Genomic DNA, 12,500 nt, shown 5'->3' on the forward strand with positions numbered 1-12,500 from the left:
CTAATTGGTATACAATCCGATCTGGTAGATTCTTCAACCGGTAGAGGACGCCTTCCTTCAATTCAAAATCAGCAAGAGGAAAAGGAAGCTTCTTAGTTGGCAGGTTTCCCCCTTCCAAATAACTGCAAATCTCTGCAAGCTGAAGATCTGCTTTCTGCTCTTCTGCAAGGCTTTCAGGAGAGAGCTCTGTTATCGTCAGCTTTGCAACTTGTCTGGAGAGCAAGTCTGGCACTTTATTGGTAGGGCCCTTTTTGTACCTGATGCTAAAATCATAAAAAGACAAGTCATGGGCGAATCTTGTCATCCTAGGAGATTTGGTCTTCCTGCTGAACACATACACTAAGGGGCGGTGGTCGGTGTACACGGTGAAGCGCCTTCCATAAAGATAGGAATCGAAGGTCCGGACTCCTTCCACAACAGCTAGAGCCTCTAAGTCGATGGCTGGATAGCGAGTTTCTGCATCATGGAGCTTTCTGCTGAAATAGGCAACTGCATGCGGTGTCTGGTCATCTCTCTGCATGAGACAGGCCCCAAGTGCAATACTAGAGGCATCAGTGTGAAGTTCGAATCCCTTGGAGAAGTCAGGCTGGCGTAAGACTGGAGCAGATGTCAGCTTCTCTTTCAAAGTTTCAAACGCGGCTGTTGTTCGGGTCCCCAGATCCAAGCTTGATCCTTTTTCAGGAACAGATGCAATGGTGATGCTAAGGTTGCATATCCTGGAACATGTGTACTAAAAAATCCAGTTGCTCGTCGGAAACGACGGACTTCTCTAACTGTACATGGTGGTGGGGTGTTAGAGATAGCCAAAACCTTATCCTTGTTGGGGGAGACTCCATCAGGGGAAATCGTGAAGCCGAGGAAATCTATGGTTGTGGCTGCAAACTGGCACTTGTCCATGTTAAGTTTCAGGCCGGCCAATGACAGCAACTGCAAGGTATCGTCTAGATCTTGGAGGTGTTGGTCGAAGTTGTGGCTGTAAATGATGACGTCATCTAAGTAGGCTAACGTATGACGTCCCAGTACCGACGATAAGACATTCATAGTCCTCTGGAACGTGGTTGGAGCTGTTGATAAACCAAAAGGAAGACGGCAGAACTGGAAGAGTCGGTAGCCATCTGAAAACGCCGTCTTTGGTCGATCCTCTTCTTCCAATTCCACACTCCAGTATGCAGCGCGGGCATCTAAGGTGGTAAAGATGTTCTTTGTGCCCAGTTCATCGATGAGTTCGCTGATAAGAGGCAGAGGATATGTATCACCCTTGGTCACTGCGTTCAGGCCACGGTAATCAACACAGAACCTGAGAGCTCCTCCCTTCTTCTTAACCAGCACAACAGGGCTCATCCAGGGGGATGTGGATTCCTCAATGGCCCCTGAGCGAAGCATAGAGTCACACTGCTCACGAATAACTTGCCGTGTTGAATGGGGTAATCGCCACTGTCGGATGCAAACAGGCTTGGCATCTCCTGTGTCAATCTGATGCTTGATTCCAGGTACAAGACCTACAGCTTCCTCACCACCATCAAAGAGCCTCTTGAAACGACAAAGCAGCTCAGTCAGCTGATGGCGTTGGGGGTCTTCGAGGTGGCCGAGATCTGGCATCGGGTGGTCATCCAGGCTTGGACCGTGTTCCAGGAGTTCGGCAGCTTCACAGGCAGCAATGGCAATAGAGGGCGGCAGCTCCATGTGTTCAACCTCCAGCTCATCATCATAGCCGAAGTCTTCTACTCCATATTGTCGGTCAAAGCAATCTTCTTCCCACTCGAAGTCAAAGGTTTCTCCATCCTCAAGGGAATCAGGCTCGACAGGACAGTAGTTGGACCTGGCGACGACTTCCACAGGCATCTTGGGCAGTTGTTGAGATGGGTCATTGGTGTAAATGGCTTCTACCTGCTCTGCCTTCCCAAGGCGTGTTCCATTATGTAAAACCATCGGTTTTGGAGTCGCATTCACCACCCACACAGAGCACCGACGATCCTTCACCTTTGTGACAGCATGAGGTAAAAGAAGTCCTTTCGGCATAGCTGTGTAGTGTTATCCCCTCCCAGCTGAGTCACTTTCAAACTACAACGCGGGTCTTGCAGAGTGCAACTTACGAACAGGGGAGCTGCTTTCAAAAGGGTGGTAGCTGGCGTGTACTGCAGCATGACCCGTTCGTCACAACCCTGAAGCCCTTTAACCCCATGAGTAAAATAAAAACATTACATTATCTTTAATTATCATTTACTTTAACTGTTCTCATTCACTGTTATTATTGTTCATCAATGTAGTCATTTTCTTTTTCCATTTTATCAATTTCATTTCATTCTTAAGGGTAAGACGTGCCCATTCTTCTTTTAAAACCAAATAAAAAGTAAAATAAACAAACCAAGGATAAAACGAAACCAAAGCGTAAAAAGGTAAACCTGAGATCCCCTCAGTCTGTATATTCTCAAAGGTTACAATGCATATAACGCATCCTAACTGGCCTCTTACAAAACATGAATATACTTATCTTTCTCTCTTGTAGGAAAATCGAAGAAACAAACAAAACAGGAGACGTCCAGTGAGGCCGGGCGCTCCGTGAGCAGCACTGAACTGCCGAGCCAACAACCCAAGAGAGAGTCTAGCATAAACAGGCTCTTTATATAGGCTCTTATGTGTGTAAATAATAAAAAAATGAAAATAAAAGAAGTTTACTTTACATAATTAAAAGAAATTAAAATAAAACTAGAGGCCGTGAGAAAAAGATAAAAGAAATAGAACATAAAAATACGAAAAATAAAAAGGCTCCAGGGACGCAAAACTGCAGCTGGTTACCGCCGATCCCCACAGATGGTGCTGGTGCTGGCTAGAAAAGGGGGGACTCGCCTAGTCTGGACTCCTGCTTAGTAGGGGTACCTCACGTCCACTACAACCCCTCCCTCGCCCACCGAGCGGCCAACACAGCTGAGCGAGAGGCTCCGCCAGGTGGAGAGCCAGGTCACAAGGCCTCCCTAGCCAGGCCTACGGGTCGCCGGGCGTGTGCCGACCTCAGACTGGCAGCCATGACGTCAAAGGGAGGTTGCTGGCTGTGCTGGGCGCTCAGGTCGAGGGGAACTCGAACTGTCGACAGACTAGCGAGTCAAAGCACCATAAAAAATCAGTCAGATCTGAAAGGAGAGAGGATTAGTATATTCATCCTTTGCAAGAGACGGCAGGCGAGTACATGATTGCAAACCCCAGGAATATACAGAGAGAGGGATCACGACCTCCTAAAATAAAAAAAAAAAAAAAAAAAAAAAAGCTAAGAACGAAAACCAGGAAAGGAACTTAAAATAACCCTTAAAACTAAATAAACCTAAACCTTAAAAACTAAAACTTGAAAAACCCTTAATCTAAATGAAACTTAAAATTAAAGACTTAAAAGTAATGCCTTAAACTAAAACCAAACTTAAAAAACTATACTTGAACCGAAAGCTTACAACTAAAGGAAATAAAATTAAATAAAAGAAACGCTGCCTGCTCCCTCTAAAACAATAAAAGCTTTACAAACAAATAAAAATTACAAATACAAAACATAAAAATAACGTTACAAAAATAAAGCGGGATCTCAGGCCAGCTAACTACAGAAGCGGTGGTCCTGGGCACCGGTAGTTCCAGGTATGGGCGAGCAGAGTTCGTCGTGCGAGCAACGTCAGTCTCGCTCGAGAACCCACACGAAGTATACGTATTGCTGTGGTCTGCAGGGAAGGATGTAATAAATGTGAATTTCTGATGGTGAAGGGATGATACCTTACCATACCCAGTCTTACCACGACTGAGGTGCATGTTGGGATGGACGTATTGCTGAAAGCAACATCGTTGCACCTGGCTCCGCGTCGTCAGGTAACCATGGGTCGACGTAATCAGGGTCATGGTATGGTGACGCATCTGGGAACGTCAGCTCTTCCTCCAGCTTAAATGGGCGCAGCTGGTTAGCGTGGCAGTTACGCTCCGAAAATGGGGGAGACAGGTCCTGAACGACGTAATTAACAGGGCCCAACTTCTTCACGACCTTCGCAGGGCCTTGCCACCGGGGCCCTAAAGCACGATCAGGTCCTGTTTGCATACTCTTTATCTTGTAGCGGACCAGGGACCCAGCTCCTAAGGACCAGGGCGGCCTCAGGTTACGGTTGTGATATGCTGCGTATTCCTGACGAGCCTTACGGGATGCTTCCTGCGCTGCTTTCCTTGCAACATCCAAGGCCTCACGTAGCTTGCAATGAGCATCTTCTCCTGCTGTAACATGGTTGCTCAAACCAACCGGGAAATGGTCTGGCTGGCCTGTCAGCAAGTAAAGGGGCTGATCTCCGATAGCCCTGTGGATGGCAGAATTTATGGCAAAACGTACCTGGGGTATGTACCGATCCCAGTCTAGGGGTTGGTCTTTTACCAATGTTGCAAGAGCATCCTTTACAACCCGATTCGTTCTTTCTACAAGACCGTTTGCCTGTGGATGGAAAGCGGTTGTAACGTGAGTTTGAACGGTCAGGTCCTCACATACACTGCGAAAGAGGGCATTATTAAATTCAAGACCGCCGTCAGTCTGAAGCAATCGTGGTGGACCAAATAGAGTAATGAAATGATCAATTATTGCTCTTACTACTGTCTCTGCTTCCTTGTTGGGTAAAGGTACGAGCTGTAGGTACCTTGTCAACTGATCTACCATTACCAGGATATAGCGATTCCCACTCGAAGAGCTGTGCAAGTCCACCAAATCAGCACTGACACGCTCCATGGGATGCACAGCTTCAGGTGCATGCTGCAAAGGGGCACGCCTACCTATGCCCTTCCTCTTCTGACAGGTTTTACAGAACGATACGTACTTACGAGTCTCTCCCAGCATGTTAGGGAAGTAGAACAATTCACGTAGCTTATTGTAAGTACGGTAAATGCCATGATGTGCTGCAATAGGGGATGCATGAGCAATTTTTACCGCATCCTTACGTAGAGTCCTTGGCACGAGCTGCTCGACAATTCGTTCTGGGAGATGCCTTAATCTATACAGGACTCCATTTCTTAGTTCAAACTCGTCCAGGGGCAATGGCGGTCGTTGCTGGGGCACCGCTCTTTCTTCCAAGAACATTACAATTTCGTGCAACAAGGGGTCCTTTAGTTGCTCAACCCTCATTGCATAAGGATCTGGAGAAGAAAGGGATATGGGTGCAACATCACGTGAGAGCATATCAGGGACATAATTGATTCGACCCTGCTTATATTTAATCTGGAAGTTATGGTCTGCCAGTTCTGCACTCCAGCGGCTCATGCGTGGACTTTTAGTTCTTCTAGAGAATACATACGTGAGGGGACGAGGATCAGTAAGCACCGTGAAGCGTCGTACGTAAAGGTAAGCATCAAAATGCCTCACGCTTTCCACAACTGCAAGTGCTTCAAGGTCGGTGGCACTATACCTGGTTTCTGCACCACGTAGTTTGCGGCTGAAGTAGGCTATAGGATGAAGCTCATTTTGGTCATCAGTCTGCATAAGACATGCACCTATAGCTACCTGTGATGCATCTGTATGCAATTCAAAAATTTTCTCAAATTCAGGTTTGGCTAAAACTGGAGCAGTTATTAGAAGATCTTTCAGTTTAATAAAAGCATCCCTTTGGTCTGGTCCCCACACAAACCGCACATCCTTTCTGGTTAGTCTGGTGAGGGGTGCTGCAATCTTTGCATATTTCGGTACAAATTTCCTAAAAAAAATCCAGCAGCACCAAGGAATCTGCGTACCCCTTTCTGATTCTTAGGAGGCAGCATTTCTTCAATGGATTTCACCTTCTCAGGGTCTGGCAGGAAACCCTGTGGAGTGACGCGGTAGCCAAGAAATCTGAAATTACTCACGGCAAAATCACATTTTTCCAGATTTAATTTAAACCCTGCCTTATCCAACAGTAGCAGAGTCTCATTAAGGTGTTTAATGTGTTCCTCAAAAGTGGCACTATGCACAACTATATCATCCAAATATGCAATGGTGTGCTTACCTAGAACAGGTGACAAAACAAGGTTGACTGTCCTTTGGAATGTAGATGGAGCTGTACATAATCCAAATGGCATGCGACGGAACTGGTATAGCCGATGTCCATCTGAAAATGCGGTTTTTGGACGATCTTCAGGCTTCACCGGGATGGACCAGTAGGCGGAGCGAGAGTCCAGTAAAGTGAATACACTAGTTCCTCCTAGTTCATCCAGAAGTTCATCCATCCAGGGTAGTGGGTAGCTGTCAGCTATAGTAACAGAATTCAGGTTCCTGTAGTCCACACAGAACCTCAACGTGCCATCCTTTTTCTTAACAAGGACTACAGGTGACAACCACGGGGACGAAGAAGATTCAATCACTCCAGCCTTGAGCATTTGTTCACACTCCTCACGAATGTGACTTTTAGCTGCTTCAGGAAGACGCCACTGACGCTGACACAAAGGATGCTTCTCTTGTGTTGGGATCTCATGTACAATGTCTGGAACTTCCCCAATAGCAAACTTATCACCTGAAAAGAGTCGTGGGTATTGGGCAAGAACCTTACACACCTGAGACTTACGGTGATCAGACAGATGTTGGAGAGAAATCTTTTCCAAGGCACTTGTGGGTACGGCTGCCACAAGAGTGTCTGCAATGGATGCAACATTGCCAGGTTCTTCAGGTGTGTCACACATTTCCTCAACCTCATGAAGTTCGACCAAGTGCGTTCCATTTCTCAGCTTGACTGGATTGAGTGTCGGATTAACAACCCATACCACGGCTTCTTTAGACGAGGGCTTAATAACTTCGCGTGGCAAGATCACAGAATATCCAAGTCCCTCAACAAGCAATTGTTTTCCAATTAATGCATCTGGAACACGTACAGGCACAAACCTTCCACTTTCTGGCGGGCAACTCATGGAACGTCTTATCGCAGCTCTTGCAGGTGGCACTGGCACTGACATACCCTTCATCTTCATCACGACTGCTGTGAGCTCCAGTGAATCCTTGTTCACATACCTTACTGTAAATGCCTTCCCTCTAAGGCGGAGGTACGAGTTATTGGTTCGTGAATCATAGCCGAGGCGGAAGTCAAGCCTCTTCAGGAGATCAATACCAATTAAGATATCTCCTGGAAAATCAACTCCATCAACAATGCAGACTCGATGAGTAACTATATTTTGATCATTAATCTGCAATATGACATCACGCTCACCTGTGATTGCAAGCGATGCTCCCGAGGCACCTTGAAGCCTTGAAGCGTTAATCATCTTGCCTGAAATCATCAGCCTCACCATCGGTCGTCCTTGACGTGGGCTGCAGGTGGGGGTTGAGGGAATTGCGGCCGATGGCTCCCGTGTCACTGGACCTCGGGTATTGCAAGGGCTGGCCCCACCTAGTTCCTCCGGCGACAGGGGCGCTTCCGTCAGAGGGTGGCGGAAAGGGGCATTCCTTCACCAGGTGTCCCTCCTGTTGGCATCGAAAACAGGCAAGTCGACGCGGGCGATAGCGGCACTCTGTGTTGTCATGGCGCGAGGTTCGATGGTATGAGCACCAGCGAGTTCTGCGATGTTCGGGCGGCTCTTCTACAGGGGCTACAGCTCGAAGAGGTCGAGGAGGATGGCGATCGGCTAGTGGCTCCGTCCTTGCAACACTTATACGAGTATTCCAGATCCGCTGCGCCGTTTCCACCAGTCGATCCAAAGGCAGCTCATCGATAATGGCAAGGTATTCACGGAGCCAGAGCGGAAGTCCTTGCAGGAAGAGCCTCTTCAAAAGGGGCTCAGGATTCCCAACAACATCAGGATAATCCCGCACTCCCTGGTAAACGATCCCCTCTAGCTGTTGAAAGAAATCTTGTGGTCCCTGTGTGGTGGTCATCCTGCACTCGTTCAGGATCGTGAAGAAATCTGTTGCGGAGCAAGTGCCGCGAAATTTCCTCCTTAACAGCGTCTTGAAAATGGCCCACTCACGAATACCATCGAACATAAGGGAGTTTACGATAAGGTCTGCCGGTCCCTTGCAAGATGCTCGCGCAGCCGAGATGAAGGTTGCGTCTGTTGCTGGTTTCGCCACATTTTCAATGTGTCTTATCCAGGCCTCCACTTCCTGGTTGCGACGAAGAGGTTGCGCGGCAGGTGTATCTCCTCGGAAAGGTGGTATGGATTCCTTATCCACAACCATGTTAAAGATGGCGAGAGGAGCAGGAGGTGGCGGCGAGGCTGCAGGACGATCACGATCTTCAACCGCCCTCAGACGAGCTTCGAGTTCCTGGTTCTTGGTCTTATATTCCCGCAACTTCAGAGTCACGTGATCCAGCCTCCTCATCAATTCATCATACATGGTGATCTCCTGATGCATTGATGCCCGCTCCAATCCGGTGGCACCAACAGGCTCTTCTTGCTGCTGTTGCTGCTCCAGCTGTTCCTCCTGCGGCGACTCCCTCTTATCACCTCTTCCTCTTACCATCTTGGCGAGTAATGGCTAAAATGCAAAGATATGCATGTTATTTATCGCTTATCACCTCCGGCACCTCAGACAAGCACCACCTTAAAATGTTGCGCACTTGCAGTATCACTATGTTAGTTACCGTAGTCACGAACTGTCCTTGTAGGCACGATTGTTAATTACCACTAGGCGTCTCCACAATTCACAATCACGGTATACAGTACGAGAGCACTTTAAACACACGAAGCACTCAAAGCACGTTAAACGCACGAAGCACTAAAAGCACGTTAAACGCACGAAGCACTAAAAGCACGTTAAACGCACGAAGCACTAAAAGCACGTTAAACGCACAAAGCACTAAAAGCACGTTAAACGCACAAAGCACTAAAAGCACGTTAAACACACAAAGCACTAAAAGCACGTTAAACACACAAAGCACTAAAAGCACGTTAAACACACAAAGCACTAAAAGCACGTTAAACACACAAAGCACTAAAAGCACGTTAAACACACAAAGCACTAAAAGCACGTTAAACACACAAAGCACATAAAGCACATAGCACGTTAAACACATAAAGCACAAAGCACGTTAAACACATAAAGCACAAAGCACGGTAAGCACAAAGCACAAAGCACGGTAAGCACAAAGCACAAAGCACGGTAAGCACATAAAGCACAAAGCACGGTAAGCACATAAAGCACAATTTAACATTTAATTATGAACACTGATTACATCTTACCGTCAGCACAAAGTTAAATTCAAATATGCACGTACTTTAAATCACAACCTAACTTTAACAGAGCACTTATCACTGGTTATGATGGACAGACTGCCTATAGTATACGCGTACTTGGCGGTTATGAAAACACGATCACATAACATGAAATTGCATTAAGCACAAGCACTGTCACTGATCACATTTACAATTACTTTATGCAACCGAGCATTCAAATCACTCGATTTGAAACTGCGTAATCAGACACTGGTGGTTTAAACACCCTAAGAATTAGCACTTGGGCACACAGGTCATTATACACTTCGTATGTTGAATTCTCACAAAGTACAACCCTTTTCCATTTGTAAAACACTAAATAGTGTAGAAACATTTAATAAAAACAAATCAGCTAGAAACTCAAAAATGCAAAGTAAAAATACACAAAACACTGCTTAAAATTAAATTTCAAAAGCCCAGAAAGCATAAAAACACCATTATGATAAAACAAACTAAACGAGCAAAACCCAATCAAGAAGCATGGACACATTAATCCCTTAAAAGTCCTTTAGCATTGCTAATTGCATGCAATTGATCCTCACCGCGTATGCCACCATTTTACGTTGTAGTGTTATCCCCTCCCAGCTGAGTCACTTTCAAACTACAACGCGGGTCTTGCAGAGTGCAACTTACGAACAGGGGAGCTGCTTTCAAAAGGGTGGTAGCTGGCGTGTACTGCAGCATGACCCGTTCGTCACAACCCTGAAGCCCTTTAACCCCATGAGTAAAATAAAAACATTACATTATCTTTAATTATCATTTACTTTAACTGTTCTCATTCACTGTTATTATTGTTCATCAATGTAGTCATTTTCTTTTTCCATTTTATCAATTTCATTTCATTCTTAAGGGTAAGACGTGCCCATTCTTCTTTTAAAACCAAATAAAAAGTAAAATAAACAAACCAAGGATAAAACGAAACCAAAGCGTAAAAAGGTAAACCTGAGATCCCCTCAGTCTGTATATTCTCAAAGGTTACAATGCATATAACGCATCCTAACTGGCCTCTTACAAAACATGAATATACTTATCTTTCTCTCTTGTAGGAAAATCGAAGAAACAAACAAAACAGGAGACGTCCAGTGAGGCCGGGCGCTCCGTGAGCAGCACTGAACTGCCGAGCCAACAACCCAAGAGAGAGTCTAGCATAAACAGGCTCTTTATATAGGCTCTTAAAAAAATGTGTAAATAATAAAAATGAATGAAAATAAAAGAAGTTTACTTTACATAATTAAAAGAAATTAAAATAAAACTAGAGGCCGTGAGAAAAAGATAAAAGAAATAGAACATAAAAATACGAAAAATAAAAAGGCTCCAGGGACGCAAAACTGCAGCTGGCTACCGCCGATCCCCACAGATGGTGCTGGTGCTGGCTAGAAAAGGGGGGACTCGCCTAGTCTGGACTTCTGCTTAGTGGGGGTACCTCACGTCCACTACAGCTGGAACTACAAGGATATCGCCATCTGTTGGTCCGTTCCGCGAAACACAGCCTTCAACAAAGTAGCCACTGTGAGCTGCAATACTTGCATGGTGAACAAGATGCACTGCTGCAACGGTCTGAGGATCTTGGGCAGAAACTGGTGCATCTTCACTGGCATCTTCTGTAGGTGACGGGTTTGATGCAACAGATCTCGAGAGACTCCGCATCAGTATATACTACTGAGAACATGTGTCCCTGCAGAGTAATGGTGGCATTCCCAGTTGACGCTTCTGAGGAGAAAGTGAAGTCCAGCCGTCTGAGATCCATCCCAATAAGTATGTCACCTGGGAAGGAGACGTCAACCACAATGTCCTGATGAACAATGACAGAATCCTCAGCCATTTGAAAGTGGAGTGTCACCTCAGTTGATACTTGGAGTGGTTGCCCTGTGACTCCTCGGAGAATCTTGGTAGACGTCTTGTGCTGAAGCTTTTGGTGGGACACGATCATGGCTACAGCACTTGGCTTGATCAAGGTGGCTTCAGATCCAGTGTCAATGAAGCACAGGGTTGTCTTAACATTAATATTGAGTCCCACGAGAGGCCGTCTTGACAACCCGAGGGAACTCAACATGGCTATCTGAGACATTGTGGTTTCTGTCTGCGTACCGGTGGAAGTTACTGCCCCCTTCTGGAACTCCGCCAGCTGGACTGGGAGCTTTTCCTTGCTGGCCACTCGGAAAGGGACATTGTCTAGCCATGTGCCCAGATCTTCGGCAACGGTAGCAGGTGATGTCTCTGGAAGGATGGGGTCGGTTTCACGCAGAAGTCACATAAGAAGCTGCTCGGCACTCAGAGATGTTGTGAGTGGCTGTTCCATGGAAGCTACACCAGGGATCACGAGGTGGAATAAGCTGTGGGGTCTTCACTCTGTCCACCTGTGCAGCTATAGGGCAAGCATACAAGTCCCGAGCTCTGGGTGGGCGATCAGGATAGTGTCGGTGGTCACGGTCATCATCCAGGCAAAACTCATTTGGAGACTGATGTTGTGTAGCTGATTCATGCCTGATCCCGTTCCTGGAGTTCCATATCCTCTGGGCTGTTTCCGCAAGCCTCGGAGGGATCACCTATTGCTTCTCGATGGTCACGATACCCCTGGTAGACGTGACCTTCTAACTGGAGATAAAAGTCCATGGGAGCCTGCACTGAAGACATCCTGTTTTCATAAAGCACCTTATAAAAATCAGCAGACGTGTAACTTCCCCTAAACTTGGTGCATAGAGAGGCCTTAAATGTCTCCGAGTCACGGATGAAGTCAAACAGGGGAGAGTTTATTATAAGCTCTGCGGGGCCTCGACAGACCGCTCGTGCAGCTTGGATGTAAGCCTCGTCAGTAGGTGGTTTCACGAGGTTCTCTATGGAGCGAATCCAGGCCTCCACATCCTGGTTCCTTTTCAGCGGCTGGGATGCTGAGGTGTCTCCTTTAAAATGGGGAACCGACTCCCGAGCTACAACATAGGACACAGCTGGAGTAAGGGCTCGAGATGTACAGCTGTCATGCAAGGACCCACGTTGTGCTGCAGCTGTTAGTTGCGGTGTTCCCTGCTGCAGTCGAGGATCAGCATACTCTGGGGAGCTGCGTGGTCGTGGCTCTGGAGGAAGCCGAGCAGAAGTCGGCCTCTGGACGTAGTCTTCGGTGTTCTCTGAGAAGCGGAGCTGCGTTTCTGGAGGCTGCAAATTACATCTCTCCCTATTGCGCTGTTTCTCCCTTTGGAGTTCTTCTTCCTTTTCATGTAACTGCCGCCGTAGTTCCTCTATCTCCTCATCCCTCCGGGTACTAGCAGAAGGTTCCTGGGGTTGAAGAACTTCGACCTCTGCTTCTACCTGTCGGGGTCTGGACACAG

Source organism: Penaeus vannamei, chromosome 15 (genome assembly GCF_042767895.1).
Source record: "Penaeus vannamei isolate JL-2024 chromosome 15, ASM4276789v1, whole genome shotgun sequence".
Lineage (NCBI taxonomy): Eukaryota > Metazoa > Arthropoda > Malacostraca > Decapoda > Penaeidae > Penaeus > Penaeus vannamei.